Source organism: Triticum dicoccoides, chromosome 2A (assembly GCF_002162155.2).
Source record: "Triticum dicoccoides isolate Atlit2015 ecotype Zavitan chromosome 2A, WEW_v2.0, whole genome shotgun sequence".
Lineage (NCBI taxonomy): Eukaryota > Viridiplantae > Streptophyta > Magnoliopsida > Poales > Poaceae > Triticum > Triticum dicoccoides.
The window spans coordinates 441,288,019-441,308,876 of NC_041382.1; the positions used below are offsets into that span (position 1 = coordinate 441,288,019).

The 20,858-nt window shown below is 42.5% G+C and overlaps 1 pseudogene; it reads left to right on the forward strand.

Moving 5' to 3' along the window:
- Positions 1 to 10,336, forward strand: part of LOC119354825 — a 31,412-nt pseudogene extending 21,076 nt beyond the window's left edge.
- Positions 10,337 to 20,858: the final 10,522 nt, after the last annotated feature.

Here is a 20,858-nt window from a genome sequence, read left to right on the forward strand (position 1 = left end):
ATGATGACTTTGTTGATGAAGCTGGAGCAGATATTATGGAGTCTTCTACCGAGCAATTTTTTCTAGTCGACCACCATAATAGTAGTAGTATTCCCCCATGTATATAGTATAGTCCGAGCACTTTTGTCACGATAGTTAGACCGATTGTATGCCCTTGTTTAAATTGATTGAAGTGATATGATTGTGTTTGTCTCATGTGCATATGGGTAGTGTTTTTCCCCTAGACCTCATTCTACTCTATTTTCTCATCCTTTCTAAACCCATCAGATGCCTCCGAGACACGACAATGGATTTGCTTTCCCATCGGAGCTCACCTAGTTGATCCAGCAGCAGAATGCTTTGATGCAGATTCTAGTCTAGAACCAGAATTAGGGGAACAACAACAATAACAACAATCCACCACCACCACCACCCGTTGATCACTTAGCCCGATTTCTAAGGCTGAATCCGCCGGTGTTCTCCAGTAGCATCGAGCCGATAGTTGCAGATGATTGGCTTCGCAAGATTGGAAGGGAGTTGACCACTGCAGGATGCACATATGCTGAAAGAGTGCGTTTTGCCTCACATCAGCTTGATGGATCCGCAGCAGCATGGTGGGAGAATTACACTGTCACCTATCCCATCCACACTGTTACATGGGACCAGTTTTAGCAGGCCTTCCGCACTGCCCATGTATCAGCAGGAGCTATGACCATGAAGAAGCGTGAGTTTCGCAACTTACGCCAAGGAGGACGCACTGTTGGACAATATGCGGATGACTTTAGCAAGCTAGCACGTTATGCCCCAGATGATGTTGCTACAGATGCAGCTAAACAGGAGAAGTTTCTGGAAGGACTGAATGATGAGCTGAGCATGCAGTTGATGGTAGCAACCTTTAATAACTACCAACAGTTGGTAGATAGAGCTCTCATGATTGAAGGGAAGCAGCAACAGATTGACAACCGTAAGAGGAAGTATGGACACGGGAAGTATAATTCTGGAGCTTAGCAGAGACCCTGTTTTACCCCAAACTCGGGAGGACCCCTTCAACATAACCATGGAGGTCACAACCACAATTGAGGGATTTCGCACAACCATAGTGGCCCCGGGAATGGAAATGGTAATGGAGGAAGCAACAACCAAAACCGTACCAACCCTGCAACGCCCGCCAAGAAGGATCTAAGTCACATTACTTGTTTCAAGTGCGAGAAGAACAGACATTATGCCACAGAATGTTCTGAAGCAAACAATGGAAATGGCAATGGAAGCTCTGGGAAGAAGCTCAACCCTTTCAACAGGGGACAAGTGAACCATGTTAGCGTGGAGGAGATTGAAGCGCAACCCGATGCAGTAATAGGTAAGTTTATGATTAAGTCATTTACTGCAACCGTTCTTTTTGATACTGGTGCATCACATTCATACATATCAAGGGGATTTGTGGATAAGTTTAAACTGCCAACCCAAACCCTTAGGACACCCATTTTAGTAACCTCGCCAGGAGCAGAGTATATGGCTAGCCTTTGGTGTGATCGGTTACCATTAAGGATTGGTAACTACCTATTTCCCTCTGACCTAATAGTATTGGAGTCACAAGGACTGGATGTGATATTAGGCATGGATTGATTATCGAAGTATGAAGGGAACATTGACTGCGCCATTAAGTCGATTTTGCTTACCACCCCAGAAGGAAGAAGGATCAAGTATGTATCCCGACATGTGCCGAACAGGACTCGAGTAAATTCCTTATCAGGAGTTGTACAGGAGGAAGTACCAGTGGCGAAGGATTTCTCGGATGTATTTCCAGAGGAGTTGCCAGGCATGCCACCGGATAGAGACATTGAGTTTTTGATCGAACTTTTGCTAGACACAGGGCCAATATCTAAGAGACCGTACAGGATGCCCGCAAAGGATTTAGAGGAAATTAAAAAGCAGATTAAGGAGTTACTGGATAAAGGATATATTCGCCCAAGCTCGTCACCTTGGGGATCACCAGTGCTTCAAGTGGAGAAGAAGGATGGATCGCTGAGGATGGTTGTTGACTATCGTGGATTGAATGAGGTGACGATCAAGAACAAGTACCCACTACCGATGATCAATGATTTGTTTGACCAGCTGCAAGGAGCTAAGGTGTTTTCCAAGATCGATCTGCGACTAGGGTACCACCAGCTGAAGATTCGAGAGCAGGATATACCCAAGACAACTTTTACCACAAGGTACGGGCTATATGAGTATACCGTTATGTCATTTGGTCTGACTAACACACCTGCCTATTTCATGAACATGACGAACAAGGTGTTTATGGAGTTTTTGGATAAGTTCATCGTGGTGTTCATTGATGATATTCTGGTCTACTCGAAGAATGAAGAAGAGCATAAGGAGCATCTGTGTTTGGTACTTGGAAAGCTCAGAGAACACCGGCTATATGCCAAGTTCAGCAAGTGTGAGTTTTGGTTAACGGAAGTTGGATTCCTCAGACATGTTATATCCGAAGAAGGAATAGCCGTAGACCCTGCCAAGGTTGTCACTGTGACAAATTGGGAAGCACCCACGTTAGTTGGAGAGATCCGGAGTTTTCTTGAACTCGCAGGATACTACCGGAGGTTCATCGAGAATTTCTCGAAGATTTCAAAGCCCATGACTGAGTTGTTGAAGAAGGACACCAAGTTCAAATGGACTGAGGAATGTGAGGCCAGTTTTCAGGAGTTGAAGAAACGCTTGGTTACAACTCTAGTGTTGATTCTTCTAGATCAACGCAAGGATTACCAGGTGTATTGTGACGCTTCTCGTTGAGGACTTGGAGCAGTGCTTATGCAGGAAGGAAGAGTTGTTTCATATGCCTCACGACAGCTCAAACCCCATGAGTTGAATTATGCTACCCATGATTTGGAGTTAGCAGCCGTAGTGCATGCGTTGAAGACATGGATACATTTTCTCATCGGAAACCATTATGAGGTGTACACGGATCACAAGAGTTTGAAGTATATCTTCACGCAGAAGGAGTTGAATCTCATATAGAGGAGATGGTTGGAGCTCATTAAGGATTATGATATGAAGTTGCATTATCATCCCGGAAAGGCTAACATAGTAGCCGATGCGTTGAGCCGCAAGAGCCATGTCAATACACTCATGACTGGAGAGTTACCCAAGGAGTTAGCAGAGGATCTTCGTGAGCTATGTTTGAAAATAGTTCCGAGAGGTTATGTAACAACATTGGAGATTTAGACTACTTTGATGGATAAGATCAAAGAAGCTCAGAAGACGGACAAGGAGATTGCTAAGATAAAAGAGAGGATGAGCAAAGGAAAAGCTAAGGGATTTCGTGAGGATGAGCACGATACCTTATGGTTTGAGGATCGTGTTTATGTGCCTAATGATTCGGAGATCAGGAAGTTGATTCTGCAAGAGGCCCATGATTCGCCGTATTCGATTCACCCAGGAAATACCAAGATGTATCTGGATTTGAAGAATAGTTTCTGATGGACCAGAATGAAGAAGGATATTGTGGAGTATGTAGCAGTTTGTGATGTATGTCAGAGAGTGAAGGCAGAACATCAGAAGCCAGCTGGATTGATACATCCATTGCCGATACCCGAATGGAAGTGGGATAAACTAGGCATGGACTTTATCATGGGATTGCCCAGGACCCGTTCAGGCTATGACTCGATATGGGTTGTAGTCGATCGTTTGACGAAGGTAGCTCATTTCATTCCAGTCAAGACCACGTACACCAATTCTAAGTTGGCAAAGATATACATGACTAGGATCGTATGTCTGCATGGAGTTCCGAGGACCATCGTATCAGATAGAGGAACCCAGTTTACCTCAAAGTTTTGGAATCAGTTGCATGAGACTCTGGGAACCAGGCTAGAGTTCAGTACAACCTTTCACCCGCAGACAGACGGACAAACTGAGAGAGTCAATCAAATTTTGGAAGACATGTTGAGAGCTTGTGCGCTAGACTATGGATCTAGTTGGGACGACAATTTGCCTTATATAGAGTTCTCTTACAACAACAACTATCAAGCCAATATGAAGATGGCCCCTTTCGAAGCATTGTACGGAAGGAGGTGCAGGACACCATTGTTGTGGGATGAAGTTGGAGACCGTCAGTTATTTGGACCAGATTTGATTAAAGAGTCTGAAGAGAAGGTTAAGCTGATTCGTGATAGACTCAAGGTAGCCCAGTCCAGGCAGAAGAGTTATGCGGATTCTAAACGCAAGGAGATAGTTCACGAAGTTGGAGACAGAGTGTATCTTCGTGTATCACCACTCCGAGGAGTGAAGCGCTTTGGAGTTAAGGAAAAGTTAGCACCACATTTTAGGGGACCATACCGTGTTTTGGAACGTATGGGAGAAGTTGCTTACAAGTTGGAATTGCCCGAATGATTGTCAGGAGTTCACAATGTGTTTCACGTTTCTCAGTTAAAGAAGTGCCACGCAGAGATGGCTGATATTCCTCTGAGAGATACAGTGCCACTGGAAGCGATTCAGTTGGATAGCGACCTGACCTACGAGGAGAAACCAGTTAAGATTCTTGAGTTTGCCAGCCGAGTCACATGCAGCAAGGTTATCAAGTTCTGTAAGGTTCAGTGGAGCCACCATACTGAGGATGAAGCCACCTGGGAACAAGAGGAAGACCTACGGAAGGATCACCCTCGCCTATTTTCTAGCCAACCCGAATCTCGAGGGCGTGGTTCATCTTAAGGGGGTAGGTTTGTAACATCTCAAATTCCCAATTTGGAATGTTATGCATTAGATCATCATTGCATATCATATTTCATTGCATTTTGGTTTGATCCTAGAAATTCTACGCAACTCAAGGACCCACAGAGAGAGTTGGGGATTTCGTTATTTTCATATTTGAGTTTTCTCAAATTTTGAAAAGAGGATTGTTTGATTTTAATTATTTTCTCTTCGAATATTTCTTTTATGAAAATAAAAAGAGAGGGGATAAAATGACTTCCCCAAAATAAAGAAATATTGGAGATTTAATATTAAAATCAAATAAGATTTTATTCGGAGTTTTTATCGCTATTTTATTTGAATTAGGAAAAGTATGCGTTTTTCAAAATTGCATTAGAGGCCCAAATAAATATTCACCTTGTCCGGTAGATTTTTAAAGGACGGGGAAAATTTATTTCAGGATTTTTGGAGTCCGTTTAGTATTTCTTTTATTCGTTTTTCTGAGCGGAATTATTTAAAAAAAAGGGGAACCGACCTACGGGTCGTATCCGGCTCGGACTCCTCCCGAGGCCCCTCCTTATAAGCCAGCCCCTGCCCCCGCAGCCCACTGCCGCCGCCAGCCCACCCCGTGCCCAAACCCTAGCGCGCCGCCAGCCGCCGCCGCCGCCTCCCGCTGCCGTGCCGCCGCCCGCCGTCGCCGGAGCCGACGCCGCCGCCCGCCGGATCTCGTCCCCGTTGACCAGTCGGTTTTCTTCGGTTAAAATCCCGTTTTTTTATTTTTCCGGTTTAATTTGTTAGATTGGTTTTTTCGACGGTTTATTAATTTTGCGGACGTTCGTCTGCCTGTTCATTTAAATGAACTCCGTTCACCCGTTAGTCACAGACAGCGAATGCTCGTTCGTTAGCCTGTTCGTTAGTTTTTCTTTTTCTCGGGTTTTTCGCGATTATTTTCGATCGCGATTTCTGATCCGATTTTCGTTTTAGTTTATCTATTCGCTCGTTAGTCGGAATTAGGCGATTCAAGCGCCTAGATCTTCGTCTCGAAGCCCTCTTTCTGTTTAACCAACTTAAACAAGATTTTGCTATTGTAAAATTCGATTTTAATCCAGATTAGTAAACGAATCTTGTTTCTTTCGTAGTTTGAGTTTCGTTGCATCGTTTGATTTGATTCTTTTTGCAAACCGGAGTTCTTAAGTTGAACTTTCTGGTTAGATATTCTTATTTGAGTTTTACCCGTGCTTCTAGTTGAGTGATTATTGTATGCTTGTCTGTTTGCAATAGAGTACCCGGAGTGCGAAGCGTGCTACTACGATCTCTAGGTTTTGCGGATCATCAGCAAGGCAAGTAACACTTTGATCATGCCTCTTTACTAACCAGTTTTATTGCACTAGATCAATCCTCAAACACTTGCATGATTAGGATCTGACTAAATTGTCGGTTTTGGGAAGTAGCTGAGGTAGTACCTATGCACCTATCTATTTTCAAACCTTGGGAGTTACCTCTATATTTCTTATTTCGCTATGCTATGCTCGTAGACGTGGATTGGGTTTGAGAGTATTCATGACAGATGTGAGTTTGTTAACTAATGGTTCAACTTAAGGTGGAAACTTAAATACACATCTGGGTGGATTGCTTGTGGACACCTGGAGTACCCAGTGTTGTCCTAGGATATCCCGGAGGACCCGTGTGATCATCCTACGGCCCGCCACCCAGGCTCAAAGGGATCATAAGATTATTCATGCTAGAAACTTCCGCGTGCAGCCACAAGCTATTATGGGCTCTAGCATAGTTGAGTAAGTTGCGTGAAGCTCTTGAAGAGGTAGACTAGCAGATGTAGTGGGTTGTAGGTGGTATAGTCTACCCAGAGTAGAGAGTTAATGCTTCAGAAAGACTGTGTCTCGAATCTCCGACCATGGATGTATTCGAGTCTTGTGGGGAAAAGTGAGCAAACCTCTGCAGAGTGTATAAACTAATCCTGGTTAGCCGTGTCCCCGGTTATGGACATCTTGAGTATCTGGTTCTTGGATTATCATGATTGATCTCATCACTCTTAAGATAAATTGATTGGGTTTAATGATGATGTTTAATTGGGATTGAGTTGGAGGAACCTTCTCAATGTTTAACAACTACCATGATAGTTAAATAAATTTATTCCTTTGTTGTAGGGAAAAATTGGCTTTTCGCAAAAACATATTACCATACAGCCTCCATCAGCCAAATATGCATGTAGTGATAGCAATTATTCTGTTCATTATTCTCTTATGTTACTTTGCCAGCATATTCCTTGTGCTGACCCGTTCCGGGCTGCAAAGTTCATGTTGCAGACTTTTCAGACGATGAGTAAGGAGCCATAGGTCATTGTCTTTCACTCAGTGATGCCGTTGGAGTTGATGGACTCAAGTTATTTTCCAAGCCATCCGTTGTTATTGATTTAGATGGCCTTAAGCCATATTTATTGTTTAATGTTCTCTTTTGAGACATTCGATGTAATAAGTGTGTGTACTGTGTGTGTCAGCATTACCGATCCAGGGATGACACTGATGCATAGAGATCAGACTGTTTGGGGTATGGTCGCTACAGAGAGCCAACTATATGCGTGACATTACATACAGTAATAACTCGGTAAGATGCTCAGTAGGACAACAACTTTTAGATAGTTCTATAGTGGCTATTCATCCGAGGACCTTTCTTCTTCTTGCAACTTGGTATTATATGTTAAAGTTGTCTTCATTTCAGATTAGAAGTAATAATAAAATAAGTTGTCTTTGAATCTTCTATGAGAATCTGCCTGTGAGCTGCGACCATACTTGTTAATGAACCCTTTACCTGCTTATCTTGGTTATGTAGTACTTTATGGTGATATCCCATATCAGTATCCTTGTCTAATTTAAGATTGCTTTTCTTACTATGAAGAAGATTTGTGCTACGGTAGTGTTCTTCGGTTTCTGGTGTTTAGATGCCAGTTCATTGTTGAGACAGTTCTGCTATGTCCGTCTTCTGGAAAATGCAGTAAGTAAATTTTGTTTTCTGGACATTTTTGCAGATCCTATTTTCCAAATGAAAAATAAATAGATACAGAGAGGTATAAATTCAACAAAAAACTTTTTTTGTTTAAAAGGTTATTCCATTTGTCACCTACTGTACTTGCCCATGACTAAAACAATTAATACATGGTTTTCTTTTCAAAGCATGCACAGAATTAGTAGGCCTCTGCGCAACGAGTTTAGTGCTGCCAGGAGATTAAGTATATTCATGAAGTTGTGCAAAGTTTAAAATTGGTTGCGGTATCTCACATTTGTCAAATCCTCATATGTTGTTGGTAGTCATGCCTATGCCCACAATATTAAGTAAGCTTGTGCTATGTTGTGACTAAATAAAGAAATGTTCAGACTTATCTTTTGTTTGCTCTACTTGAAGTGTCCAGGGTTTACCCAGAGGGCAATTATATGTTTCCTACTGCCTTCTCCCGCGCGACGTCAAGAAAATCCCTGATGTTTATGTTTTACTTGGCCTAAGTTTTGGTTTTCAATTTGATATTTCTACTTGCTTTTGCTTACTAATATTATGTACTGTTTTCTAGCTCTAGGCCTACTTGCGTTCAAGGTTCAGTTGATTGTTTTTCTTAAGGGTGTTTTTTTTAATTAGTGGCATCAACATGTGACACTAATTCCATTGTGCATTGTATTGTGAATTTTCCAAACAACACCATTATGGTAAATAGAGATGCTAATGAGAAAAACAGAGATGCTAAGAGGCAACCTTTTGGGGATATAAACAACAACATGGCTTATGAGTCCGAAGAGAGCTCGAGTGGTGTCTTTTGGTTCTTGAAGCCCTGCACTTTCCTGGTGGAGTAGCAGCAAAATAATTCAGAGGCTTTAAAGCTACTATGTACTTAGGATCAATTCTTGGTCTTGGTTTGAAATACTCCCCACTTCCTCCTATTTGATTGATTCGTCCGATGGACATTTTGTCAAGCAAATAAATAGAAGGCATATGTATTATTACGAGTGAAGCCATCGATACAAGTTAAGATATTAATAATCCCATATGTGGAATTCGAGATATAGAGAAATGTTATTATTCTTCTGCTAATTGGTTGCTTGACCAAATGTACTGTAAATGACGTTATTATTGTTCAAGATATACATAAATGTTGTTGTTCTTCATTGTAGTGGATGATATCCATCCCAATTATTGAGATGATGGGAGTACTACTAAGGAGTTTTCTGTCTGACTGAACGAAGCTGCTGTGGAAGAAGGGATAAATAAGTGTCGAGGAAGAAGGGATAAATAAGTTGCTCCATTCATGGGCTGAACTGGCTGCCATATGACTGCTTTGAAATATACATGTGGTTAAGTGGTACATAAATACTTTTTTTTTCAAACATACGAAAACAAATTGATAGAAACACTACTCTTTTTAAAATAGTATAAGGCCTCATTAACTGATTTCATACATGGTGTTAAGTATGCATATGTTCTTAGGCAAAAAGATATCCACTAATTTTTATATAAAAGGGTCTAAACTTTTACCGCGGGTGCTTGCTCAAATAAAAGATTATTGAAAATACATATATTTTGAATGCGATGTGGATTTTAATAAGACTCTCCACTACCAAAGTAAAATGTGCATGTACATCGTATTGTAGACAACAAACCTATACTTTTTATTTTATCAAAGGGGGTTAAATTTGTTACTGTATGTGCATGCTCACAAGTAAAACAACTAATACATGTTTTTTCTACATGCACACATGGATTAAAAAAGATGCACGTATTTCCAGCGGCATAACTTTGAATGGGACTGTGTGCTACCAAATTAGAATGTCTATATGCATCTCATTATAGACAACAAAATACCTTAGTTTCATACTAAATGGGATTAGATTTGTTCTATGCTACTAAATTTAAATGTGTATATACATCTATTATAGACAACATGTCCCCGCTCTCCCCAACTAAGAGAGATAAAATTTGTTGTTATATGTGATTGCCCATAATAAAATCAACTAAACCATGGATTTCTTTTCATCGCTAACATGAAATCAGTAGGTCTCTACGCCATTTGGCGCAACGGGTCCACTAGTTGTTGTAAACATTTGCTACGGCATGCATCATCGTCTCAATTGGCTTGCATTTGGCCTCAATGCAGTTGAAATAGTTTTCAACCCATCTGCAACCGTCGGTGAACTCAGTGAACCAATGTGGCCTATTGAGGTTAGATAAAACTATTCACGTGGCATTTGTTATTATTTATCTTGTTATTCATGCTGGAGCAACCCTGATGATGCTAAGTTGGTCCATTTTAGGGAAGGAATGCTGCAATAGAAAATAGCTACTTTGTCAGATCAATGAACCGGGTAGGCACAGAAGTATTCCCAAACCCATTCACTTCTGGTGATGGGAACCTCAGCATGCCGACTTTGGTCATTTCTATGGATCCAGCCATTTCTCAGCGCTTGATGCTTCCTACACCCCGCCACTATCGCGCTATCGAGATGGCTTGATGATATCTGACATGGACCTTAACTTATGCCGCCAGATCAAAGACAAGTGGGCCTTCCGCATGACTGCTCAGTATGACATGTATGCTAACTTGCTTTCAGAGTACTTGAAGCCAAATTTTAAGCCTCAAGTCATTGTCGATCCCTTGATAAGTAAGAGGGCTTAATTCAGGGTCAGTTGGGTCTACGCGGACAAAGTCGATGTCCTTTACCTTTTTTCATATATATTGTATAAAAATAAGAATAAAATCAGTATACATCTTTTGATTAAGTTTCCCTGGTCTGACTTTCCCCATGTTAAAGTCATCCATGCTCATTCTTTTTATGTTGTAAATTTCCAAGCAAATGTTCTTTGAATAAAATACACCACACAATGGCCCATAGATCAAAAGAATTGGATTTACATTATAGATGTTTTACAACTAAGGAACATTGTTCAAAGATGTAGCACCACAGGACAGGCTTTTTCTATGCAGATCTGGCAACCTCTGCTAGCCTTCGCATAATATTGATCCTAAGACGCCACCTTCACACAACGTACACGTGCATGGCATGTGGTGGAACGACAGGTATCACAACACAGATAATGAAATAATCTGCAGAAACAATCACTACAAAAAAATACACTTCCGTGATGATACGTGTTTGTCACAGTAGGTGAGGGAGTCCTGGATTAAGGGGTCCTCAAGTTGCTGGCATGTGTATTATGGGCCGGATTGATGGGCCGTGAAGATACAAAGTAGAAGGCATTCCCCCGTGTCTGGATGGGACTCTCCTTTGCATAGATGGCAATATTGGCGTCCGGATGTATAGATTCCTGCTTCTATAAACTGACTCTTTACAACCCTAGGCCCCTCCGGTGTCAATATAAACCGGAGGGTTTAGTCCGTAGAGACAATCAAAATTCATATAGGCAAGACATCTAGGGTTTAGCCATTATGATCTCGAGGTAGATCAACTCTTGTAACCCCTATACTCATCAAAGTCAATCAAGCTGGAAGTAGGGTTTTACCTCCATTGAGAGGGCCCGAACCTGGGTAAACATCGTGTCCCCTTCATCTCATGTTATCCTCGATCCTCGCACGCATAGTTCGGGACCCATTACCTGAGAACGGCCAATTTTGACACCGACATTGGTGCTTTCATTGAGAGTTCCTTTGTGTCGTCGATGGAAGGATAGATGGTTCGCCTCTTCATCAATGACAACATCACCTCTGGAACGGCCCTAGCTCTAGGATAGGTCCTCCAGCTTGGCGGTTTCACAATGGGCGCCCGCTTGGCCATTAAGCCAAAGGCGGCCCCCGCAATTGAAAGGATCGAGAAGAGGTGTCTGGAGGGGGGGGGTGAATAGACTCTTAGTAAGAAAAGGTGCACTTTTTAATTTCTTTAAGTTGAAGTGGAGTTTTGGGACAAGTTTAAACATTCACAATACATATCAAGCAAGCATGATAAGAGTATATGGGCTGCGGAAAGTAAATCATGCAAGTTGCAAGAATGTAAAGGGATAGGATTTGAGTGTGCAAATGCAATTGGAGACACTAAATTTTTTGGCATGGTTCTGATAGGTGGTGCTATCATACATCCACGTTGATGGAGACTTCAACCCACGAAGGTAACGATTGCGCGAGTCCACGGAGGGCTCCACCCATGAAGGGTCCACAAAGAAGCAACCTTGTATATCCCACCATGGCCATCGCCCACGAAGGACTTGCCTCACTAGGGTAGATCTTCACGAAGTAGGTGATCTCCTTGCCCGTACAAACTCCTTGGTTCAACTCCACAATCTTGACAGAGGCTCCCAAGTGACACCTAACCAATCTAGGAGACACCACTCTCCAAAAGGTAATAGACGGTGTGTTGATGATGAACTCCTTGCTCTTGTGCTTCAAATGATAGTCTCCCCAGCACTCAGCTCTCTCTCATAGGATTGGATTTGGTGGAAAGAGGGTTTGAGTGGAAAGCAACTTGGGGAAGGCTAGAGATCAAGATTTATGTGGTTGGAATGGAATATCTTGATCTCAACACAAGTGTAGGTGGTTCTCTCTCAGAAAATGTATGTTGGAAGTGTAGGCATGTTCTAATGGCTCTCTTCATAAATGAAGAGTGGGTGGAGGGGTATATATATCCTCCACATAAAATCTAACCGTTACACACAAATCACCGAATTCGGTGGGACCGAACCAGAAAACTCGGTCAGACCGATTCAGTTCATAATGTGACCGTTAGGCTTTTCGGTGGGACCGATATTATCAACTCGGTAGGACCGATGTGCTAGGATTAGGGTAAAGCCTCATCTCGGTTGGAACGATTACACAAACTCGGTGGGACCGATTTGGGTAATAAGCAAAACAGAGAGTTGGGCAAGCAAACTCGATGAGACCGATCGCATATTTCGGTGGGACCGAAATTACTGCAATAGGCAATAGAGAGTTGGCAAGCCCATCTCGGTGAGACCGAGATCCCATCGGTGTGACCGAATTGACTAGGGTTTCTGGCAGTGGCTATGTCAAGTGAACTCGATGGCGCCGGATAGGAAATTTCGGTGGGGCCTAGTTTGACTTTTGGTTTGGGACATATGTGGATGTGAGAAAGTGGTTGAGGGCTTTGGAGCATATCACTAAGCACTTTGAGCAAGCAAGCCATTAAGCAACACCTCATCCCCTTTTAATAGTATTGGCTTTCCTATGGACTCAATGTGATCTTGGATCACTAAAATAGAAGATGTAGAGTCCTGAGCTGGAGCTTGAGCCAATCATTTGTCTTCATCATCTTGAAGGGGTTCCACATCCTCTAGTCCACGCCACTCCATTGTTGAACTTATCTGAAACATACTAGATGAGAACATTAGTCCAACAAGAGATATGTTGACATTAATTACCAAAATCACCCAGGGAGCACTTGTGCTTTCAATCTCCCCCTTTTTGGTAATTGATGACAACATACATCAAAGCTTTAGATAAAGATATAGAGAATAACCAGTAAAGGTTTGGAAAGACATGTAACATGCATAGGCTCCCCCTATATGTATGCAGTCATGCAAATATGTAATATAGGAAATGTACCTACATGCTCATGAGTCCTTCTTGCAAATAGTATGTACATCAGCAAGAAATCCTCATGCACATGAGTGTGATGCATATACTTATGATACATCCATTTTGCATCATGCTTTTATATCAATATTTATTGCATTATGGGCTGTTATTACACATTATGTCACAATACTTATGCCTATTCTCTCTTATTTTACAAGGTTTACATAAAGAGGGAGAATGCCGACAGCTGGGATTCTGGGCTGGAAAAGGAGCAAATATTAGAGACCTATTCTGCACAACTCCAAAAGTCCTGAAACATCATGGAAGACGTTTTCAGAATATATAAAAAATACTAAGCAAAATTCGGGGGCCACACCCTGCCCAACATTGGTTTTACCATTTGCCACCTAGCATTTTTTCCTTGGGTTTCGCGGACTCAAGGGTCATCTTTATTTTAACCCCCTCGGGCTAGTGCTTCTCTAAGTGTTGGTCCAACTGAGTGATGTCCGGGGCTACCAGGGGCAACTCTGGGCTGGCCTACCCGACGTCTGGCTCATCTGAGTGTGCCCTGAGAACGAGATATGTGCAGCTCCTATCGGGATTTGTCGGCACATTCGGGCGGTGTTGCTAGATTTGTTTTACCTTGTCGAAGTTGTCTTGTAGAACCGGGATACCGAGTCTGATCGGAATGTCTCGGGAGAAGGTTTATCCTTCGTTGACCGTGAGAGCTTGTGATGGGCTAAGTTGGGACTCCCCTGCAGGGATTTGAACTTTCGAAAGCCGTGCCCGTGGTTATGGGCAGATGGGAATTTGTTGATGTCCGGTTGTAGATAACATGAACCTTAATTTAATTAAAATGAATCAACTGCGTGTGTTACCGTGATGGTCTCTTCTCGGCGGAGTCCGGGAAGTGAACACGGTGTTGGAGTAATGTTTGCCGTAGGTTGTTCTATAGTTTCTCGTTCGGCTTCGCCTTCTCTCCTCGCTCTCTTTTGCGAACAGGTTAGCCACCATATATGCTAGTCACTTGCTGCAGCTCCACATATTACCTTGCCTTACCTATAAGCTTAAATAGTCTTGATCGTGAGGGTGCGAGATTGCTGAGTCCCCGTGGCTCACAGATTACTTCCAAACCAGATGCAGGGCCCGATGATTCCGTTCCAGATGATGCGCTTGAGCTCAAGTGGGAGTTCGACGAAGACTCACGCCGTTACTATGTGTCTTTCCCTGATGATCAGTAGTGGTGCCCAGTTGGGGCGATCGGGACCGTGTCGCATGTTGGGGTTGATCTTATATTTTGGTACCATAGTCGGACCACGAGTGTATTAGATGATTGTAATGTTATTTATGTACTTTGTGTGACATGGCGAGTGTAAGCCAACTATGTACCTTTTCCCCTATTATCTATTACATGGGTTATTGTGGAGATTACCTTACTTGCGACATTGCTTTCAATGCGGTTATGCCTCTAAGTCGTGCTTCGACACGTAGGAGATATAGCCGCATCGAGGGCGTTACAAGTAGCCTCTTACGTTCAGCAACGGTGAGCTTATCCGGAAGGGTGAACTTGGAGTCAAGACGACCGGGGCGGTAACCCGGCAGAGGCTTCTTGTTTGCTGGAGAAATATCCTGACAATAAAACCAAGTTTGGTTCCAGTCTTTTGGGTGACTTGGTAAGACGATAAGAGGGAAAACAACACCCTGGCGGCGCTGAATTGAAATGCCTCCAAGTTCTAAGCTAGGACCATTGGTGCATTCGTTCTGCCGGTTTAGGTAAAAGTACTCCCTAAACAGCTCTATGGTGGGCTCTTGCTGAAGATACACCTCACAGAGTACTTGGAAGTTGCAAATGTTGGAAATGGAATTGGGTCCAAGGTCTTGAGGGTGGAGTTTGAAAAAATGAATGACCTCTCTGAAGAATTTTGAACCGGGCGGTGAGAAGCCACGATTCATGTGATCAGTGAAGACAATCACTTATCCGTCTTTTAGATTGGGGCGTTCTTCCTCCGGGTCAGGAGCACGATAAGACATGACATTCTTCGAAGGAAGAAACCCAATGATGAAGAACTCTTTTAACCGTTCCTCAGTTATAGACGAAGGGACCCAGTTACAGACGGTGGGTGTCTTTGACGGCATGATGTGCAGAGAACTGAAAAATAGATAACAACATGCCGACTCAGCCTACGGTCAATTATAAAACAAGTAATGGCGGTTTAACTAAGGGCTAATGGTATATAAGGAAAAGAAAGCCGGAGTGGTAAGCCGCCATGACTACAGATTTTCTTAGAAGGCAGAATTCAGTTAACTATTGGTATAAACAAGTTTCACAAGTTGTTGTTATTATTTTGGATCAAGATGGTTCAAAAAAGGAAAATAAATCTAGACCTAAAACTGGCACAGATGAGTTCGTCAGTGCTAAACAAAGCCTCTGAACATGGAAAAGAATTTGTTTGCATTTGAAACAGGGGCAAAATAGTTGCCGTGTCAGTTTTATACTATCCCAATATCAAGAAAGGGAGATGGTGATGAAATCTACAAAGAGTTCATGACGAACAGTAAAGAACACCAAGGAACTCGAAGATCCTAATACGGATCTGATCTCGAGGAAGAAAGGGACTTACAGATGCCGAGTTGCAACGGAGGTTTGTTGCAGTTTCTTCGGATCTAATCAGGTTGATGCGGCGGCCTGAGTCGATGAAGACAAGATCTGCGGCGGCGGCGGCGGAGCTCGAGCGGCAGAGAAGCAGCGAGAGGAAGAAGACGACCGAAGGGGGAGAATGGAAAAGACCTAGGTCGTGCCTATTTATAAGGGAGTGTGCGAATAGGCGGGCACGAAAATCAAGGAGACCCAATAATGATTATCCAACTGAATAGACACCTCGATTCCCGAAAGACATTAAAAATGAAAGATCCGTTGAAAGGTGACGTCATGAAAGTTTTTTGTGTTTCAAAAAGATGACGTCACGGCGGGTTAAGGAAATTTTCAGACAGAGGATGGATTCTGCCTAAGTATTGAAGATTGACAAAGAACAAAGTTCAAAGTCAACCTGGGGCCTAATGTTGGGGATATTACTATCAGCTAAGACCCGCCCAGGAGGGGCCGGGTCAGCCTTAATGGTGGGTTACATAAGAAGCCCAATATACAGTCAATATGATAGTTTATTAGTATATATAGAAAGCCCAAAGGCCTCGGGCCGACTCAAGGCGCATTATTGTAAACCGCCATATGTGCGGAAAGACTTGTAAGGAAAGGCATGTAAAGGAAGTCACCGAGCCGGACACGATTATGAGCCGGCCGGGACTCTGTAAGCCACCAGGTGTCGACCCGTGTATATAAGGGGATGACCCGGTGGCGGCTCAGGAGGAGAGACAACCAAGTCGATAACCAAGCCGGCGAATTGAGCCTCTTGGAAGTCGAAACCTCAGAAATACCAATCCCAACTAGACGTAGGCTTTTACCTTCATCGTAAGGGGCCAAACTAGTATAAAACTCTCTCGTGTCCTTTGTCCCGATTAACCCCTTTAAGCTTCCTAGTACGATGGCCCTACGACTAAGTCCTTGCTCTAGGACATCTGCTGTGTCAACTCCATGACACTATGAAAATGCCAAGTTGTTTAAAGAAAAAGTTAAAAGATGGCATGATAAAAGAATACAAAAGAGTTTAATGTAGGTGATTATGTATTGCTATGCAACTCTCGTTTAAGATTTTTTGCAGGAAAACTTCTCTCTAAATGGGAAGGTCCTTACGTTATCGAGGAGGTCTATCATTCCAGTGCCATAAAAATCAACAACTTTGAAGGCACAAATCTGAAGGTGGTGAACGGTCAAAGAATCAAACATTATATCTCAGGTAATCCCATAAATGTTGAAACCAACGTTATTGAAACCGTAACCCCGAAGGAATACATAAGGGACACTTTCCGGAACGTTTCAGACTCCGAAAAGGAAAAGGTATGTGGTATGGTAAGTAAACCGACTCCAAAACATTTTTTAAGGCAATATTTCTTCGTTTTGGAATATTTAGAAAAATAGAAAAATAAGAAGCAGTCCGGGAAGGACACGAGGCCCCCACGAGGGTGGAGGGCATGCCCTACCCTACTGGGCGTGCCCCCTACCTCGTGGGCACCTCGTGTGCTCTCCGGACTCCGTTTTCTTACAGGATACGTATTTTGGTCGATAAAAATTCATTATATAATCGCCCGGGGGTTTTTACTCCCGTATCATGCAATTATCCCCTATTTGTGTTTCGAGCTGTTGCTGCTGCAGATTAGAGCAGGATGTCTTCGCAAGAGTCAGTTGGGGAGAGCCGGGTGTCTCATCCGGCACCGAGATCAACGACAAACAACCATGTTGGCCCCTTTGGGCCAGCAACAGAGGAAGAGATGGAGGCTGATTTGAAGAGGATAGATGCCATGGAAGAGGATCAAGAAGTCACTTCCCGCCTCCAAGCTGGATTCACAATGGGAGAACTGCAAAGCTCGACTATTCCAAACTCGGTTATCCCTTCCAATGTTAGATTTGTTTATTATGAGAATATGAAAAAGAGTGTCACTGGTTCTCCCGCAGCTATGCAGCACCCTTGGGTGCAGGGAGCTTTGGCTGTTATAGGAAAACTCCGAAAGGAAATAATGGACCTCAAGCAGCAAGTCAACAAGCTTGAGGAGGAGAATCGTATCTTGAGGGGCATCATCGCCAAGAACATCACATCACCATCCCCGAAAAGAGAGACATAATCACATGGTTATGGGCACTTCCCTTGGCAACTGCCAAGCTTGGGGGAGTGCCCCGGTATCGTATCACCATCACTTTTATCTTTACCGTTTTTCTTAGTTCGATCCTTTTGATAATATCTTGATCTAGTAGAATAAAAGTTCTTAGTATGATCTAGGCATGAGTTTTGCTTTATTATCCTTCTATGTAATCGAGTCTGTGAGCTATATAATAAAGATTAGTGTTGAGTCAAGGGCTTGATTATTTTGCCATGATCCTAAGTGAATAAAAGAAAAGAGAAAGAATAAAAAAGAAACAAAGAGATCATGTGAATCTTATGGAGAGTAATGAGCTCACATAGAAAAAGTATGATGAATAAAAGTTGTTGAGGGTTGACAAACATAGTTTTGGTCATCGTTGCAATTAATAGGAAGTAATAAAGAAAGAGAGGTCTTGACATATAAATATACTATCTTGGGCATCTTTTATGATTGTGAGCACTCATTAAAATATGACATGCTAAAGAGTTGACGTGGGACAAGGAAGACAACGTAATGGGTTATGTTTTCTTACATCAGAGATAAATTATATTGTCTTGGACCCTCCAGCATGTTGAGCTTGCCTTTCTCCCTCATGCTAGCCAAATTCATTGCACCAAGTAGCGATACTACTTGTGCTTCCAAATACCCTTAAACCAGTTTTGCCATAAGAGTCCACCATACCTACCTATGGATTGAGTAAGATCCTCCAAGTAAGTTGTCATCGGTGCAAGCAATAAAAATTGCCCTCTAAATATGTATGACTTATTAGTGTGGGAGAAAATAAGCTTTATACGATCGTGTGATATGGAAGAAATAAAAGCGACAGACTGCATAATAGATGTCCATATCACAAGTGGCAATATAAAGTGACGTTCTTTCGCATTAAGATTTTGTGCATCCAACCATAAAAGTGCATGACAACCTCTGCTTCCCTCTGCGAAGGGCTTATCTTTTACTTTTATCTCCTACCTTGCATAAGAGTCATGGTGATCTTCACCCCTCCTTTTTATATTTTATCCTTTGACAAGCACGGTATGTTGGAAAGATCTTGGTATATATGGCTAATTGGATGTGAGTTTTCATGAACTATTATTGTTGACTTTACCCTTGAGGTAAAACGTTGGGAGGCAAAACAATAAGCCCCTATCTTTCTCTATGTCCTATTGAAACTCCATACCCATAAGTATTGCGTGAGTGTCAGCAATTATGAAAGATTATATGATAGTTGAGTATGTGGACTTGCTGAAAAGCTCTTATACATTGACTCTTTCCTATGTTATGATAAATTGCAATTGCTTCAATGACTGAGATTATAGTTTGTTAGTTTTCAATGAAGTTTACGATTTTGATATTGTGATTGAATTATTACTCTAGCATCACAGACTATATGACAAGAATTATATAAGTTGATGTTCTAAGAATGATCATGATGCCCTCATGTCCGTATTTTATTTTTATCGACACCTCTATCTCTAAACATGTGGACATATTTTTTGATTTCGGCTTTCGCTTGAGGACAAGCGAGGTCTAAGCATGGGGGAGTTGATACGTCCATTTTGCATCATGCTTTTATATCAATATTTATTGCATTATGGGCTGTTATTACACATTATGTCACAATACTTATGCCTATTCTCTCTTATCTTACAAGGTTTACATAAAGAGGGAGAATGCCGGCAGCTAGGATTCTGGGCTGGAAAAGGAGCAAATATTAGAGACCTATTCTGCACAACTCCAAAAGTCCTAAAACTTCACGGAAGACGTTTTTAGAATATATAAAAAATACTAAGCGGAAGAAATTGACCAGGGGGCCACACCCTGCCCACGAGGGTGGGGGGGTGCGCCCTACCCCCTGGGCGCGCCCCCTACCTCATGGACCCCCTGGTGGCCCTCCGGTGGCCATCTTCTGCTATATGGAGTCTTTCGATGGGAAAAAAATCATAAGCCATCTTCTCGGACGAAACTCCGCCGCCACGAGGCGGAACCTTGGCGGATCCAATCTAGGGCTCCGGCAGAGCTGTTCTACCGGGGAAACTTCCCTCGCAGAGGGGGAAATCATCGCCATCGTCATCACCAACGCTCCTCTCATCGGGAGAGGGCAATCTCCATCAACATCTTCATCAGCACCATCTCCTCTCAAAACCCTAGTTCATCTCTTGTATCCAATTCTTGTCTCTAAGTCCGAGATTGGTGCTAGTAGGTTGCTAGTAGTGTTAATTACTCTTTGTAGTTGATGCTAGTTGGTTTAATTGGTGGAAGATCATATGTTCAGATCCTATATGCATATCAATACCCCTCTGATTATGAACATGTTTATGCTTTGTGAGTAGTTACGTTTGTTCCTAAGGACATGGGAGAAGTCTTGCTATTAGTTGTCATGTGAATTTGGTATTCGTTCGATATTTTGATGAGATGTATGTTGTCTCTCCTCTAGTGGTGTCATGTGAATGTCGACTACATGACACTTCACCATTGTTTGGGCCTGGAGGAAGGCATTGGGAAGTAATAAGTAGATGCTAGGTTGCTAGAGTGACAGAAGCTTAAACCCTAGTTTATGCGTTGCTTCGTAAGGGGCTGATTTGGATCCATATGTTTCATGCTATGGTTAGGTTTACGTTAATACTTTTGTTGTAGTTGCGGATGCTTGCAATAGAGGTTAATCATAAGTGGAATGTTTCTCCAAGTAAGGTCAGCACCCAGCACCGGTCCACCCACATACCAAATTATCAAAGTACCGAACGTGAATCATATGAACGTGATGAAAACTAGCCTGACGATGTTCCCATGTGTCCTCGGGAGCGCTTTACATCATATAAGAGTTTGTACATGCTTGTCCTTTGCTATAAAAAGGATTGGGCCACCTTTCTGCACCTTATTTACTTTTGTTACTTGTTGCTCGTTA